Consider the following 17768-nt stretch of genomic DNA (forward strand, 5'->3'; position numbering starts at 1 on the left):
AGCTATAAGAGTTAACCGGAGTGCCTTAGTTTCCGTACACTATTCAGAATACCATTCGATCTTGTTTTAGGATTGACAGGCCTCATATTTGGTAGTGCATATTTTATAGTATATGTAGGTATGTATATAAAGGAAAATATTTTACAACCATTGTATTAAGGTAAATATGCAATGATTGGATATGGTACTCTACTCCATTAAGTATATGGTTCAATGTACATTAGACTGTACCGTTTTTGGTTTAATATTTTTTCCATACAGCACAAAATACGTTTTTGACTAGGGATAATCTAAAAACTTATTTTTGCAAAGTTTGAGGCTTTCCAAGCCATTCTTGGCGTGGTACAAGACATTAAATTTGAGAAAAAATTATAAAAATATAATCATAGTTATTGAACAAAAAGGAGGAACCTTATTTTGTATCACGTTTAATTCAATCCGCTATTGAAAACATAATACCCCCCCCCCCATAAATAATTATAATCATGGTGTACAATATTTTTACACTATACTAAAAAATAGCGGCGAAACTTTACCCTTTTAGGTTCGGTAGCCACTGAAAAAATTTATAATATGTTAAGGCTCTTCCATTAGGGACACTTCAATTTGTTGTTAGGGGAAAAAACCCGCCATATTTCTTTTCTTCATTAGTATACATGTCATCATAGACCGATGATCTGCGATTGCAAATTATCCAATTTTATTATCAAATAACTGTTGAACCCTGATGCTTATTTTCATCATAAAATCCTCTTCAGTGATGAGGCTAATTTTTAGCTCAATGTCTTTGTTAATTAGCAAAATATGCATTTTTTGTCATGAATATACTACATGCTGGATGTATCATTAGCCCTTATTTTTGTTGATAATCATAATCGTCACATTATGTTTAAATGTAAATTGCTGTTGCACCATGATAACTGATTTTTTTTTGGCACCAATTACAAGGTGGGGACTTGGTAAACATGTGGTTTCAACAAATTGGTAACTCTTGTCACACAGCAAATGTTACTATCGCTTTTATGTAAAGCAAATTTGGTGATCACGTTATATTGAGAAATGGAACAGTTGATTGGCTGCCTTGATCGTGCAATTTAATACCTTAAGATTATTTTCTTTGGGTCCACGTGAAATCATTGGTCTACATCAATAAGAAAATTTTCAGACTTTTCTGAGCAGAAAAGATATTTGGGGGGGGTATATCAACCAGAAAACGGAGCAGTCTAATGGACATATATAAACCAAATAAACCACGATATACCGTTAAAGCCTCTATTATGCGAATATTATATAACCTTATAGACGCAACATGTTTTGGTTTAATAATGTCGTATTATACATACCAGGTGATGCATGGAAATTAGGAACATAAACATTTAAAATTTCAATAACATATATTGCCAGTATAAATAAAAATAAAATAAATGGCCAGTTTTATTTTTTTCAATTTTTGTAATGCAGTCCATGAAAAAAAAATCAATTTAGTACCCTTGATGCCCGTGCCTAAAAGGTGCACATCATTTGCAGATAGTCCCTTTCCAATGCTCGTTTACAGAAGCCTTCAGGGCATTTATGTTCGGAAGACGGATGATAAAGGCCTTAACTCCTCATACGACCAGAATGTAAAATCAAGCAGATTCAATCAATCAACTTGGGCCGAAAGTTTATCACCTTGAGCTGGTCAAGAATATATGTTAAAGATATTCCAGCCCAGAGAAGCGCATGAAGTGTATTTTTACTGTTAGAGTGACGTGCAATAAGGAAAACAAACATAAACTCAAATATTGAAATTGGGTCCTACACTCGAGGTATCTTGTTATAAGAGTTAATACGAGTGTCCTAGTTTCCATGCAACAGGACATAAATCCCCAGGGGGTTACTATTTTACTAGTATTCTTTTTTGGTGTATTAATGATGAGTCATTCATAGTCACTCCAACCAAGTTCCCAATGATAAAATTGTGATTACGACATTGTAAATAGGAAGTAAAGCAGATGCAGCCGTTACTAATTTTAATATTCGTTCAATATATATACATATATATTTATTTATTTCCAGAAATGTTACTGTGACAAATAATTCGTATTGATTATAATCATCTTAAAAGCCAATCTTATTCACTGAAGGAGTAAAATATATTACAACATTTGAATGCTATTTGTATGAAAAGTCGTGAATTGAGAAAAAATTTCCTTCTTATAATAAATATATATAAACGATTGGAACCTTTGGATCATAATTTCTTCATCTTTATTAACAAAAAGTTACAAATTAAAACTCAAAATACTTCTGGGTCTTTAGAGTCCATTTTAAAATTATATTATGTGTCCTAATTCTCCTACTAGTACCAGCCAGCCATTATTTTCTTACTTCGTTTGTACCTCAAGACATTAAGTAAAACAAAGGTTTTATATATAAAAGATTAAACAAATTCTTCATATGGGGTTTGTCAACATAAAAAAAATGGTACAAAAAAACAAAAAACTGAGAAAATCTATTTTTTTACAAAATATACATACAGCCTAATAATTTATACACATATTTGATCCAAAAATAGGCTTTTATTCAAATTTAGGGCAATGAGTTAAGGTAACCAAGAATTTTGGCTAAAGTTTAAAATTTTTGTATTTGATTTAAGTTACTTATTTTGTTCTCAATATAGCCTATCAAATAAAATCTATCCATTTCTTATTATTTCATAGCAATGATCAGTTCTGGTTCCTTTATATGCAATATGCGGGGCCTCGTGAGCGTTAATATGAATAATTTGTTGATAGAAATTGACTATAGTATATTACAGAATACACATGCAATCCACACTTAATTTTAAGAAAAATCTTACTAGTCTGTTTTTATGTTGAAAGTCCATATATGTATAAATCCAAAAGCATAGTATTTGGTACCAATGGACCCATTAAAGGCTATTATAGAATAATTAGAGTAATAGATATTTCCATATTCATGATTAATAATGGCTAACTAATTTATACTTATTTTCCGATAGGCTCGAAAACCTAATTTCAATATTGCATCTCCAATTGTGTCAAAGATCAGGAAACAAACGAATATTCTATTAGAACACGATTTATTTGTTTTTAGAATTGATTTAATCGTTGTTCTCATATTTAACAAGTAAAAATCAAATGATGTTCAAATTACTTTGTTATTTTTAACTCTGAAGCCTAGGGAGATTATATCTGTCATAATGTATTAACGACCCTGGAGAGAGCAAACTCTTCTTTCCCCATATCTATATATCAGTAAACTAACTAAGATTATCTGACTAACCCCATATATGGTTGCTAGCCAATTAGAAATTTAAATGTTATGATTTTAATTAAAAATCATTATATTTTTTACACTCGGTAGAAACTTGAAACTTACAAACCTGGATTATATTGATTTGAGAAGTTTTTTTGATGAAATTAGAACTGTTTGCAGTTATAGTATAGTGTCTCAAGCACCTGCTTCTTTTTGATTTTTTCAAATCAGACGAGAAATGTACTCTCCTGTGAAATTCAGGTTTAGGGCATCAACTTTTTTTCGTACGAGTCAAAAATCAACAGAAATTGCCAGGCTTGAAGGAATGGCTCGTAAGGCCATCTACAATGTTAAGAGGAGGATAGAACACAAGGGCATCATAAAGACGAAGCCCATCGCCATGGCAAAATGCATTGTTGCCTCCATTGGGGCCCTGATTTGGTTCCAGAGCATTACAGGCTCATGGCAGCCATATACACCGACGTTTTCAATGGCAACCTGCTCCGCTTGATCCAGACTAATTTCCCCATCGACAACGTGGTCCTTTTAATAAGATGGGGCCTCCCTCATAATTCAAAAATCACTCAGACCTTCTTTGCTAATAATATCACATTCTGGAAGAAAATAATGTGGCCACCCTACAGTCTAGATGTCAATACCCTCGACTTTTATTTTCTGTCCGCACATCGAGAAGAGGGCGTGTATCAATCGTCACCCAAAACGTTGGAAGTCTCCAACGACGAGAAGTGGATGGAGAATGGATCAAAATTCAATCACAATATTTAGAACTTTTTCGCAAAAAGTTTTTCGCCATTTGTGAACAATGGCGGTTGAATAGATTAAATTAATTTGGGATCGGCAATGTATCAGAAAAAGATTTAAAAAGATTTTTGTTACATGTATAATTAAAGAATTACAGGCTATTTTCTTTATTCTTTCCATGTCTGTAAGTTCTAATTTTCCATCCGGTATGTTCCTTTAATTAGTCAGAAGGGGCTGCATTGATTAAGTATAAGTAAAAATCATAAACTTACCATTAATCCATCTGACCTAGAAATAGAAACTGGTTCATGTACAAGAATCGCCACTAGGGCGCTCTCTATCTAGTCAAAACTTGAAAGGATCTCAAATTTTAAACAGAAATAAGGAATCAAATTTCTGTGTGAAAATCCAAATTACTCTGTGGTATCATTTTCTTGTGATATAGACTTTGCTTTTTCACATTTAATATTTTCAGTGATAATTATCATTTAAAATCCTAAAGTTTTCCCACGATAATAGCGTCATGCTTCAGTGGACAACTCCAATTTTCCATTATATATTTTTTAGTACTCAAATATATTTTTCGATGGTAAAAATTAACAAAAAATAAGAAAAGTGCATTGTAATTTATAGCCAATATACAAATGTAATATATTTTATAGCAAACAAAACAATTTTTTTTTGCCAAACCCCGGAATAATTGAGATGTTGATATTCGTGATCTAAAACACTATTTTATTATTGATTACAAAAAAGATTTTCATGAATGATTAGTCTTGTTTTTGGATAGGCAGTGTCTTCATTGTTTTTTTGTTTTGTTTTATACTGGAAAGAAAACAAATCCTCAGACTCTATGTCGTCAGTATCGCAATTACCCTCTAACATAAAACAAGAAAATACATTATTCTATCTAGGGCCCTTTTCTCTTTTGGATTGTAGCCATATTTTTTAAAGGACTTTTTTTAGAAAACACTTTCAAAAATTATCTGTCAATATTTTAAAAAATCCAAATTTTGAATACAGGCTTTCATTTTTTTGACAAAAAACGCTGTCTTTTTTATGTCATATCTTTATTCCACATATTATGTATATTAAATCTACAAGTGTATAGTTATAGTTTGTCTCACCAACTAAATATTTACTATTACAAAATTAGTGCTATATCTTTTTTTCCTTTCTTTTCCTTTTAAAGTACCGTCTTGACATGTATGTAAATACTAGCAATAAATAGAAATATCATCTACATATTATTGTAAAATATATTAAAAAAGGAAACACAAGCAATGTAACTCATTAACAATATAAACTCCAACGGAAGCGATGGTTGATCTTCAGTGACAATTATTATTAATAAAAAGGTTTTAGACGGGTGAGTATCGTTTTTAAACTAGAATATTATATAAAAACTAATGTAACTTTTTTCTTCTTCATTAAAACTAGATCATTGTATAGGGCAGGGGTAGGCAACCAATGGCACGCGTGCCAGAAGTCACCTGGATTCATATTCACTGGCACGTGCAAACTAGAATATATTCCCGTAGTTTGTGTGTTTTTTTTACCATTATTGTGGATAGTGCCACATTATTTGATTATAAATGTTGAAGTTAGTACACCATGTCTCAAAAGTTGACTACCTCTGGTATTGTGAGATCATTTTTTAATTGTATATTTCCCTCGTCTTTAAATTGTTCTGCAATTTTCTTCCTTGGACAGCCCTAGTTGCCTTTATTTTGTCTGTCAGGATATATCTTTTGAAGAAGCCATATGACTTCATCCTCAGGTCAGTTTTTATAGACCTGGAGAATGTTGCACCGCGTACCTGGTGCTTTTTGACAAGAACGTTAATTGAAGTACCAAGAGATGCCTTCATAGACTGTTTTAGGCCTACCAGGAATCTGGGGGTGCGTTTTTTATTATTCCAGGACTTGTGGGCTTTTCTCGGTTCCCTCAGTGGTTGTAGACGTCGTAGTCAGTGCTCATGGGATACCTGAGCATCTTCTTGATGTATGCTGGCCTGTTTTCTGCTAAAGACAATTCGCTGATAGTGTTCCTTTGGATCTCCTCCATTGTAAGTACTTGTCTTGAATTACAAGTTGCACAACTTAACTAAAGCTAACGCTCAACCTCCCACTTTAAAATTGAAATAATAAGTTATTCTTTATTGTTCAGGATGTAGCTAAAGATGTACTGGACTTACTTGAATAACCCTTTATAATAATATAGATTAATAAGTTATATAAAATTATTCATTTTACAGCATTTAGAGCCCACTATAGTGGTAACTTAATTAACATATCGCCTAAAATGGATTTATATATATTATTGAAGCAAAGTTTTCTGTTCGCCAATGCCTAATAACTCCGGCAAGACCGAGTATTACCGCTAGAATTTAAAAGAACTGAATAATTCATAGTTAAAAATTATCAAAATATACAAAAAAGTGTTGGATCCATAGACTGATTAACGTTCTCAGTTCATTAACAAGTTGTCCCAACTTATTTTAATTACTTTATTGAATAAACAAAGGGTATTTTTATTGGATATAATATACATACATACCTATACACACACGTATGTATGCACATTATATGTGCAAATAATATATTCAGCACACCGCATTTCTGATTTGTTATTTGTCATATTTTGGTTAGCGGGTGTTAGTTGAGAGTTATGGACAAATATATCTAATTTATAACTGATTAATGGATTCAGTTTATAAGAAACACTCCCTTTCAAACAAATAACATTTCATGAATACATAATAGGATTACAATTGATCATTTGAGCGTACTTTTTTGGGGGTTCGTATTTTTTCCCAGAGCACAAAGACCGTTTTTACTAGTAACAATAAAAAAACTGACTTTAGCAAAGTTTGAGACATTTAAGGTCATGTTTGGGGAAGTAGAGAGCATATATCTAGCACAAAAAGTGCTCAATGATTTCCAGATTCCCTTTTTTTATTTAACACTAGGGGTAGTGCCCGACATTCCCCGGAGTAGTTATGGACCGACTAAAAGACAAATTGTCCTTAAATAATGTAAGAAATAACTCCACAGGAAACCTTCAGTGCTACCTTTCGTTTCCATGAGAACGGTCTAACGCAGCTACTCAGTACTTACATCAATTCATATATGTTCTCTCCTCAAGAATGAAAGATTAAATATGATGTGATGCGCTGGGGAGCACTTTAGTCTCTAGAGTACACACTAACTGTGTTTTATCTACAGACTCTCCTTTACATCCAGTATATTTATTATATATAACAAAAAAAATACAAAGAGAACACCTTGCAATAGCTCATTAATACTACTCTAATGTTTCTTCTTAGATCCAAAATATGCATATGATTAGTGTTGTGTTGGTCCTTATTTGGGGATGAATGACTACAGTCCCGTCCAGTTCAGTCTTGGTTTGGTCTAGTTTCGTTCTACATATCAGTCCTAAAACTTAGAATGTTCGGTCCTGGAAAACGTCACTCAACTTTATTCCTTCTTTTTTTATCGGTTCTAGTACGGATAGTACGAAGGACCGATCCCAGGACTAGACTGGAATTAATTATTAGGGGCTGACGCAACCCTTCATATAATATACATCAAGGAGTACTATATACAGGGCGCCCTGTAAATACGCCTGATGCTCCATGCAATACGCCTTTCATATTTCATTTTTATTTTTTTGATCAAAAATGTGTATATGATAGACATCGGGGAGCACTATGCACAGTGCCCCTGTATACATGCTACATACAAAACGACTGCTAAATTTCCTCAAATTGAGTATATATATTGTTATGTCTTAAATCAAAAAGGCCTTATTTTCATTCAATCATTCATACAGATAATCTTTGATTTATTAATATAAATAACAAGAAAATTTAGCCCTAGTTGAAGCAGCAGTTGTTATTTTTGGGTTATGTATGATGAAACAGGGAAACTGAAAATTATTAAGCACATATTAAAAACACATACATAATATTTATAAAAAATGAACCAAATACTATCAAATATAAAAAGTACTATTTTTGACTCTTGCATTATATTTGGGAAGGTACAAGAGGCTTGAAAATGGTCATTTTTGAGCCGAGAGAACTATTTTTTTTTCTTTTTTCAAACTAAATGGCTGGGGAGGCCTCAAACTTTATCAAAGTCAGTTTTTAAATTGTCCCATGGAAAAAAGTATTTGATCAGGCGAGAAAAATATCAACCCGAAAATGGGACACTCTATTGCCCTTATACATAGAAAATAACAAAGATAGCCTAACACTAGGAGAATTGAATTGAATCATAAATATGTACTTCTCCTATTAATAGAAGGAATTTTACAACACAATGAAGATAATTCAACTATGAATATATACACTATCACACAATGCATTGACCTATAAAAGGATTGGCCGACGTCCGTTCTTTTAAGAATAAATTTCTATCATGTCGTGTCATTAAATTAGATGCAAGGATCTTTGAAATGAAGTAACTAAACACTAGTTCCGCTCCGTATCAAGCAAGGAGATAGGCAGGAATTATTCTTTTTTTATCCTTAATTCTACTTTGAGTACAATGAATACTTAGCATTCATCTCCACAATAAATCATAAAGATTACTCCCCGTTATTCATAAACTCACACATTCGTGGTTACACCTTATTTTTAGATATTCTCTTCTCAAGAATGAAATACCAGCTTTGGGGAAAAAAAACTCATAAGCCAAAAAATGCTTAGTATATATCCATATTGATAACAGCTTTGGAAAATAAAAAACTTTGGTCACGTTGCAACTAAAAAGAGTATCGCGCACTTATAAGATAATATTTTTTACTAAATTTAGAATCGAGATCCTTCAACACTACGTTGATCTTTATTGTATCTCGCAACCTTTTCTTCAGAAACTGTGAGGGAAAAGATCCAAATTCGATTGGTATTCAGTCAAGTATGCCCAACTGTTGGGAACTGTTCACAGCTTAACAACTTACTTTTTTTCAAAAATAATGCTTTATTTTTTTAATGGCATCCAAGCTTGAGCCTTTTGAGGCCCTTTTCTTACATAGTCCTTTTAAGTTTTTAATTATTTTCGATTTTTATATTCCCACATCTGAAATCAGATTCAAAAATATTAGTTTTTTTAAGAAAGGATTTATTGGTGTCAAAATGTTTTAAGTTTGAGCCTGAGTCAAGTGTAACGTTATAAGCTACGAGTCTAGTCATATAACGAGTATATTTCCTTATAATCCGATTTGATTCAGAAGTTGCAGTTTAATTAGACTTCCTTCCAAATCGAGTCCGAGGAATCGTGAGTATCACTTCCAGTTCTGATGCAGTCATCATCAATCAATATTAAAATGCAATCATATAAAAAAGATCAATGGTTCTAACATATAACAAGAACAACTTATAATAAAGGAGCTCTGCAAATCTCAAGTCTCGAGTATTTGCCTACTAGTATTTATAGAGTTGTATAAAATATGACTATAACGCGTGCGAGATTCTTTCAATCTTTATTCCCAGCTCACAGACTGCGTTATAAAAAGGATGCTCACTAACATATGCTTACATCTGTTTGTATATATGGTATCTCGTAAAGTCATTCGAATTGTATCTTACTACAGCGTAATCTAAGAAATAACATCTACATGCTCAGAGTTTTATAAAAACGGTATATAAAAATAAATGAAATATTGCAGGTGCTCAGGTCAACTCATTTTTTACACCTCATTACTGTATAAAATTGTATAAAATATGAACTGATGACTCATTTTTAACAACGTCCGTGTTTAGCTAAAGCTCAGATTAATAAAGAAAAGATAAGGGAAGTGCATTATATAAAAAATACAACTTTGGTGTAAATTTTCTAAGAATTACAATTTATACAATAAATCGTCTTCCTTATTTAATGTAAATAATATTTACAGGAGGGCGATTCTTCTGCCCAGTGAGCTTTGCCCAAGGCAAATATTCCCAGTTTAAGTAATCCAACGGCAAACTTTCCCAAGCCAAATTTTCCAAAGCCGAGCTTCACAGAACTTGTTCCCTAAATTAACAATTGCTGAACCAACTGCATTCGCTCAGAACACATTTGTTCACGTTCAGTTTATGCTCAATTTGTTTCTTCTCAGCTTTGGAGCATTAAAAGTCGTTAATTATTTTATTACGATATTTTATAAAATTATAAGACTCATGTCATAAATTCCCAAAGTCTTTTTCTATCTTGGCGGATAAATTTATTTTTTATGGATATAAAACATTGAAAAGTAATCAATAGTTAAATACCCGTGATATGTAAAAATACATAAGAAACAGAAATTAAACATTATTTTCCCGATACCGATTGCTAGAAAAAGCACTTGATTCTCCCATTGCGATTAATCATCCCATCACAAGTTATAATACTTGTAGAAGGGTTGCTAAAGTTGGGGGATGTTCCCTTTCTATTTATTTAGTTCAGACTTAGTTTTAAATAGAAATTGATGTTGTTGGTTGATGTTGAGAACTCAGAGTAGAATTGAGGATTGATATACGAGTAGTGGTGTGTTAGTCCTTATTTATTCAACCCGGTCCAGTCTCAGGACTGATCCTTAAGACTGACAGTCCTTCAGAATATCAGTACTAGAACTCATTAAAAAAAAAAAAAAAAGTTGATCGATCTCATCAAGGAGTAAACTTTATAGGTTTTTAGACTCATATGCAGGACTAATCTGGACGAGGATGCAGTCTTCAGTCCTAAATAAGGACTGGCACTACATTAGATATAGTCATTTCTGCCTATAACCTTGCTGTATTAGATGCCTCACAACAAGGGAGAGGAAAAGGTCATGGCTACCCCTGTTGTTGATAATTCACAGTTATCATTTAGCAGAGGTTTCCATATTTTGATAACATATAAAATAAAGTACATGTGACCGAATTATAATAGTTCTAGGGAGAAGAGAGTAAATATTTGCATTCTTGTGAGAAATTACCCTCGCCTGGATTCCAGTATTTTTCACATACATATTATGTAGGAGGTCCAACTTAGTTATTGAAAAAAAATAATTTAGTACTTTTTACTTCTTGTCCGGGGCGACTAGGAACAAATTAATTAAATGTCCGTGAATATTTTTGAGCTGAGACCTGAGTTTGAGCCTCCATTTAGTCCCGGTTTATTACTATTTCATGTGAAAATTTACATTTTACGTATCAAATAACATGGATATTAAGTACGTACTTTCAATTTTCTTTTAAAAATAAACAAAGAAATATGTTCAATAAATAATGATTAAATATCAAAGTAGCGTTAAAAAGATTTGGATCCATTGAAATAAAGTAATTGAATTGAAAAGGTAATTAAAAGCATAATAACTGTATGAAATGGATCATGTATCAATTTTTTATTCGTCTACTTTCATAGACTATACAATAGGACTTCTCATTTCACGAAAAATTGTCTTTAAAGGGGATCTCACGAAATATTGGCACATCTATTATACTTATTAAAGTGTTTCAATTACATATTTTAAGAAGAAAAATATATTTTAAGCTAGTCTACTTTGAGTTGATTCCAAGTCATGTAGAACATTTGCAGAGGACGTCACAATTTTGATGTTGTCCATTTTGGGAGGTCTAAACAGCTTTGTTTATGAACAATGAAACCCCTTCTTGCATTTATATTAAGGAAAATGGAGAACCATTGTATGTCAAAATGGACCAGTAACTAAAATGACTTTAACTTCATGTTCAATCAAAAGTCAATCTCTCTAATGCCTAGTTTTAATATATATCAGACCCTAATATGTATTAAAAGTATGCTATTATATCGTTATACAATTTAATTTCCATATTGTAGATAAAAATTAATTATTATAACGAAAAAAGTTATATATTTTTATGTATTATCCTATTTTTCTCGTCCTTAATAGATCCTTTTAAAAATTATTCAAATCTAGCCATTTTTCAGGATTTATATCACTATTTATCATTGGTATTAAGTAACATTCAATGCAAGCGTTAAGTCTTTTTTTATTATTCACAAAGCCATTTGATGGAGTTTTATCAAGTTTTACTAGAAATTTGTCCATTTATGAAGTAAAAATATTAATTTTGAGATCCCAAAATTACGTCTCCTTCAATTATGATGCAATTTATGACGTCATGAAAATGCTATATTAGTATCATATTTTTCATTCCAAGTATGAAGCTTTTATTTTTCCTTTCGCATAATTCATATTCTTATTTCAGTTAAAAGGGGAATTCATAGAGGTTGGATAGTTAGTTATAGAGTAATATCCATGATTACTCGACCCAACTAGCAGACACAAAATTATACGTGTAGCCAAATATATTGGACAAATATTTATCACGTTGTGTGAGAGAGTATCAATTGTCCTAACTCAAGTAGTTATTTCAAGCCTTGTGTCGTCTTACGGATCAAATAGAACCATTTTCAAATTTAACTACAAAAAAAACCTCTTATTGATATTTTTAAGACGTAAAATTAGAAATTGTACCATTTAGTTTTTGATAAAAATTACTTCTGCATAAAGATTGCCTTAGATGTCATTTTGACTCCGTTATTATAAATGATGTTTTATGCTATAAAAATTCAAGAAATGCACAAAAACCTTATGAAATATTGGTGGATATTCGTATGTAAATTTGACCCTTAAGACAATGGGTATGTTTAAAAAGTACAGACCACAGAAGGGTTAAAAAATTAAGCATGGAAGCTAAATTCTTTCAATATGAATAATGGTACTTTCCAATTTTTAGAATAAAATAGATCCGATAAATTCATTTCAACAGTTTAAATTTATCCGTTTTCAAATATAAACATTGAATATTATAGTTCTCGATAACAACTATACAATAACACTAAAAAATATTTTTTTAATTTTGGTACTCAACCCTCGAACTAGTCTTCATTTTGCGATTTGGTTCATAGCTTTGATTTTACCAAAAACTTTTTATGGGAAGACGAGACAAAACGGTTGAAATATTAATTAAATAAAAACACATGTATTTAAATTATATCCACTTATTGACACACCTTCGTTCTAAAAATTAATTAAAAGTGGGACTTTTGTAGAGTGTAAGAACACTAACAAAAATATAATCCTTCACAATGACACGAGTCAAAAGATGAACAAAGTATGATACCCAGTCCTCATTTTTTAACATTATCCCAATATTTGCAGGTTGTTTTTTAGAATCCACAGGTCCAATTTTTTGAGTTTGACTCACATCAAAAATATATATTAGCTAAAACATTGGTTCTCAAATGCGGGTATGCGTACCATAAGTGGAACTTGGAGGGACTCCAGGGAGTACTTGAGATTTTGAAATAATATTTTACAAGTTGTACATAACTCAAGGCTTCCGCAAAAGCTGGGCTGGAGGAGCTGTAGCCCCCTCCCTCCCCCAAATTAAGGAATTTTTAGTTTTTGCTACAAATTTTAATGTTTGATTTTTTTTTTTTTTTTTAATTTAATGCTATAAATTTACTGTAATTTTCTGTGAATAGCTATGGATTGTTAAATGATTCTCCAAAGAATTTAATATTGGAATTTCTTTTTCTCAAAATTTTATAATGGAAATTTTTTCCCAAAAAATTTAATTTTTTTTTAACAACTCTGGATTTTGAATTTTTTTTCCAAAAAAAAACCCTACTTTAGAATTAACATGAATTTTTGTTTTTTTGAAAATTGGTGTGAATTTTTGAATTATATTTTCAAAAAATTTAATATTTTGAATGTTTATTCCAAAACCATTCATTTTTTTAATTTTTTTTTTTTTTTAATTCCATAAACCAATCCCTCCCTACATCCAAAATAAAATTCAGCGGACTGAAGCTAAAAATACTTTATACTGGTAAGGGGTATTTGGATTAAATAAAGATTTGACATGAGGTAGATCACTAAAAAAAGGTGGAGAGTCCCTGAGCTAGAACATAACACATTACAGGAATCCATGTAACTCTGTTTATGAAAACTTAATACATCTGAAACGTCACATTGTATACAGTGCTAAAAATACATCTTTTTTGTGGCAATATATAACATTTTATAAATCCTGTAACTGACACATAAATAATGTATAAGTATATTTGATTGATTCCTAGTCCTTATTTTCTCAAGTTTCAAGCGTCAAACGTACTTTATTTGATAGATTTGTATAATCATAGATGAATATAATATGATTATACAAGAGTAATATATTTACAGAGTTCGGAAGCAAAACGTGGACTGTTAATAAATGCTAATTATGTAATTATAATAGAGAGGTTTTCTAATTTTTTCCTGCATATTCCGAATCACCTGTACCTCCTGCATAAGTAAACAATAATAAACATTTCTCAAATCTTTCATCATGAGTGAGCAAGAAGCAAAAAGGCAGAGGATCTCAGACCTTTTGGATGCCAAAATTGAGGTGGCAGAGATTAAGGACATTGTGAAGTGCTCCCGGAGCCTCATTTTCAAGGTACCACAAGGGACGGAAAAGACATCTCAAGGAAAGAAGGAAGTATGAGACACAACTTGAAAACGGATTCTGAATTTCTGGAGGACCTGAAGAAAAAGATCAAGGAGGACCCCCACAAAATCCATGAACCGCCTCTGTAGCAAGTTTGACGTGGACGAGGGGACAATGAGGAGGGCTATGAAACAGGACTTGGGGTTGTCCTTTTACACAAGAACCCCACGCCACCTATCATATATAATATTATTAAGCTCATGCGTGGATCAAGGCAAATGGATCCACAGTAAAAAATTTCTCTGACGAGAAAATTTTCATCGTGGACCAGGTCTACAACTGTTGGAACGACCATTGGCTGGGGGATCACATCTGAAGGTTGCATTATTGCCTATATTTGGTGTAAATTAATTTTAAAATGCATAATAAAATATATATATATATACATGAATTTAAATGTAATTATAATATTTTCACTGTCGTAATTATATTATAAATGCAGAAGGTTCTTTTTTTTTAAACGTAATTCATTTTCTCCCCCCAAAATCATATAAGAGGCTGCTGATATTAAGATGGGTATTAATTCAAGTGTAAATATGTCTTACACTCTCCTTCTGCTCGTATTCTTTATTTCATTAAAAACTACTCTACTCTATTTAAAAGTAGTGATGAAAATTAGATGTACTTTTTAGCTCGCCCGTTGTTGTTGATTTTTTAGTGAATTTTCTTTTCCGAAGCTGTTGTTATTATTATTTAATTCCTGAGGAGGGAACTTTCTTTTCTACTATTTTCAATTATATTCAAAACATGATTAAACATTTGTATTCTCATACAAAAACGGAGAGTTACCTTCAAGATTTGCTGTAAAGTTATAATTGTAAGTTCTTATTAGACTCGGAGTAGAATTGAGGATCGACAACTGAGTAATTTCTGCCCATGTCCATGTTTATTTCCTTCTCATCTTTCTTCACAGGGGATCGTAGCTGATCTAATGAAACATTATGAAAGCTACGCTTCTCTCTTCCAAAACATACTTCATATTGTCAGGATTATCATGTTGATTTTTGGTTTATTTTTCTAAAAAGATCCCTAAAATGCTCCTAATTAGCATCAATGCGAATAAAATTATTCTTGTAGGAAAGGTCTATCATTTGGAAATCATTTGCAAAGCATAATTTCTTAAAAAAAACTTTAAGTCGAGTGATTCTTAATATGTAGGATTTAACGTTTAATTTAATAAATTAATTTTTTTTAAAGCCTAATAGGCATACCTTCATTTATAATTCTGACAAAAAACAAACAACTAACATATCATCATTTTTTTTAATACAAATATTTAAAAGTCCGAATTAACGACCATTGACAGAGAAATTAGACAAATATCGAATTCTTTATGGACCTTCCCAATTTGTTGAAATTGGTTTCATTTTGCATCTGCAAGAATAAAGTATCACCTGCACTTTGTCGATGATGACCTTCACCTTAAAAGCCCTATCACAATTCGGAGCATAGCAACTACCAAATCCCTTTTTGTGACTTGTAGATTGTCTTTTCATTTTTATTCGCACAAAAGGACTTATCTTATCACACTTGTTGATAATGTGTACTGACGTTTCTATTTTCTCTCTACAGAATGTGCAAATCCTAATTATTCGACTTATTCGTATAAATTGATAAAGTAGCCAATCCATAACGGAGCCATTTTTGCTTAGATAAGGTAAAATGATTTTTAAAAAGGGTTTTTGAGTGGATGTCGGCACTAGTCTGTCCAACCACTTGGTTACTAGTTTTTCCGCTGAGGTTTCCCCCAACCTAGTAGTTCTGTCATTTTTCGTTTATTTTTAATTGACTCCTGACTGATAAGGAAAGGAATTATGGGTCCAAAACCCCTTTGGGCTGCAGGACGAGAATTTGAATTATATACAAATAAATGAAGCTTATATGATGACTGGAGTGACTATGGAGGGCTCACTATCATTAGCCAATATTTACTAATGGTGAAAAAAACTATTGAGGACACTGCCTACCCTCCCCCTGTCTCTGATGATTAAATATTTGTTAGTTCTTGTCACAGAAAATGCTTTATGTTTTGTTCTATTATATTTATGGTATGGATCTTCGATTGGGAATAACGTATGAGTTCAAGTAGCATTGTTATGGGATTATAAATATGACGTTACTCAATGATGACTCTTAATAAGAAATTATTGAATGCTATCTATAGATACATATATGCGTTAAGCACACGCTTTGGAAATCTTATTGTTAAAAAAAATCAAATCATGGAATGACGTCTTTGTAATTTTATGACTACAGGATTTTTATCAGAGAACTTTATCTCTTTATTGATAAATGATTAAATATATCGATCCTTGTCTTAATTACACATTACATGACAAGGATTTTTTGTTCATCCTTTAAGTCTGTAGATTGGTATGTACCTACTGATAAATAAGCCCCTGTTTACATATTGACTCTTTGGTCTTTGCACTCTCTGAATGATTCCTTATCTATGATTAAATAATAGGAGTTAATTTAGTTCATGTTTACTTTTTTTGTTTAGTTTAGCTTATTTTTTATTTATTTGAGAAATGTTGAACTCCGAGGGCTGCAATTTTTTTCTTTTTGGAGAAAGATATTGTGTGTAAATTTTGAATGTGTTTGAAAAATATTAAGAGGTAGCTCAAGGGTTCCAAAGTTTTGAAACTAAACGATTTTTTTTTTTTTTCAAAAAAAAAGTGTTTTTACCTGAATATCATCTAAGGAATTCGTGTTACAATACATCTTTTTAAAACACGGAATTTAGCTCAATAAATTTGAAATCGAAAATAATTTATGGTTTTTCTACTAAAATTTGGTTCTAATTGTATTAATTTTTGTAAATCAAAGGCCTAAAATGAAATTATAGCGTCATTTCATACTCTGCCATTGATAAGATTATCAAGTCAACGTATATACTAATTCAGAAGTATTATCTTAATACTAATTAACAGTTGCAACAAGAAAATACAGAAGACTAGCTACCATATGTTTTTTCAAATTTTTCCGTACTCTTTTGGCAGTCGAGGCTGAGAGTGTTATTCATGATATACAAAGTGACAAAGTTGTGGTTGTGGCTGCTGTTACTGCATGATTTTATATCAGCTGTTGCTTCGGTATTTTAAGCTATTTTTTGCCTTTTATGATATTGTACGATTTTTAAGTTTGATATGAATATCAAAAAGTTATTCCTGCAACAGCTGGCATACAAAAACTTATAACAGGACTTCCCTGAGATATATATATATCTATTTGATCCATACATCCGCTT

The sequence above is a fragment of the Lepeophtheirus salmonis genome, chromosome 4, assembly GCF_016086655.4.
Source record: "Lepeophtheirus salmonis chromosome 4, UVic_Lsal_1.4, whole genome shotgun sequence".
NCBI classification, from domain to species: Eukaryota; Metazoa; Arthropoda; class Copepoda; order Siphonostomatoida; family Caligidae; genus Lepeophtheirus; species Lepeophtheirus salmonis.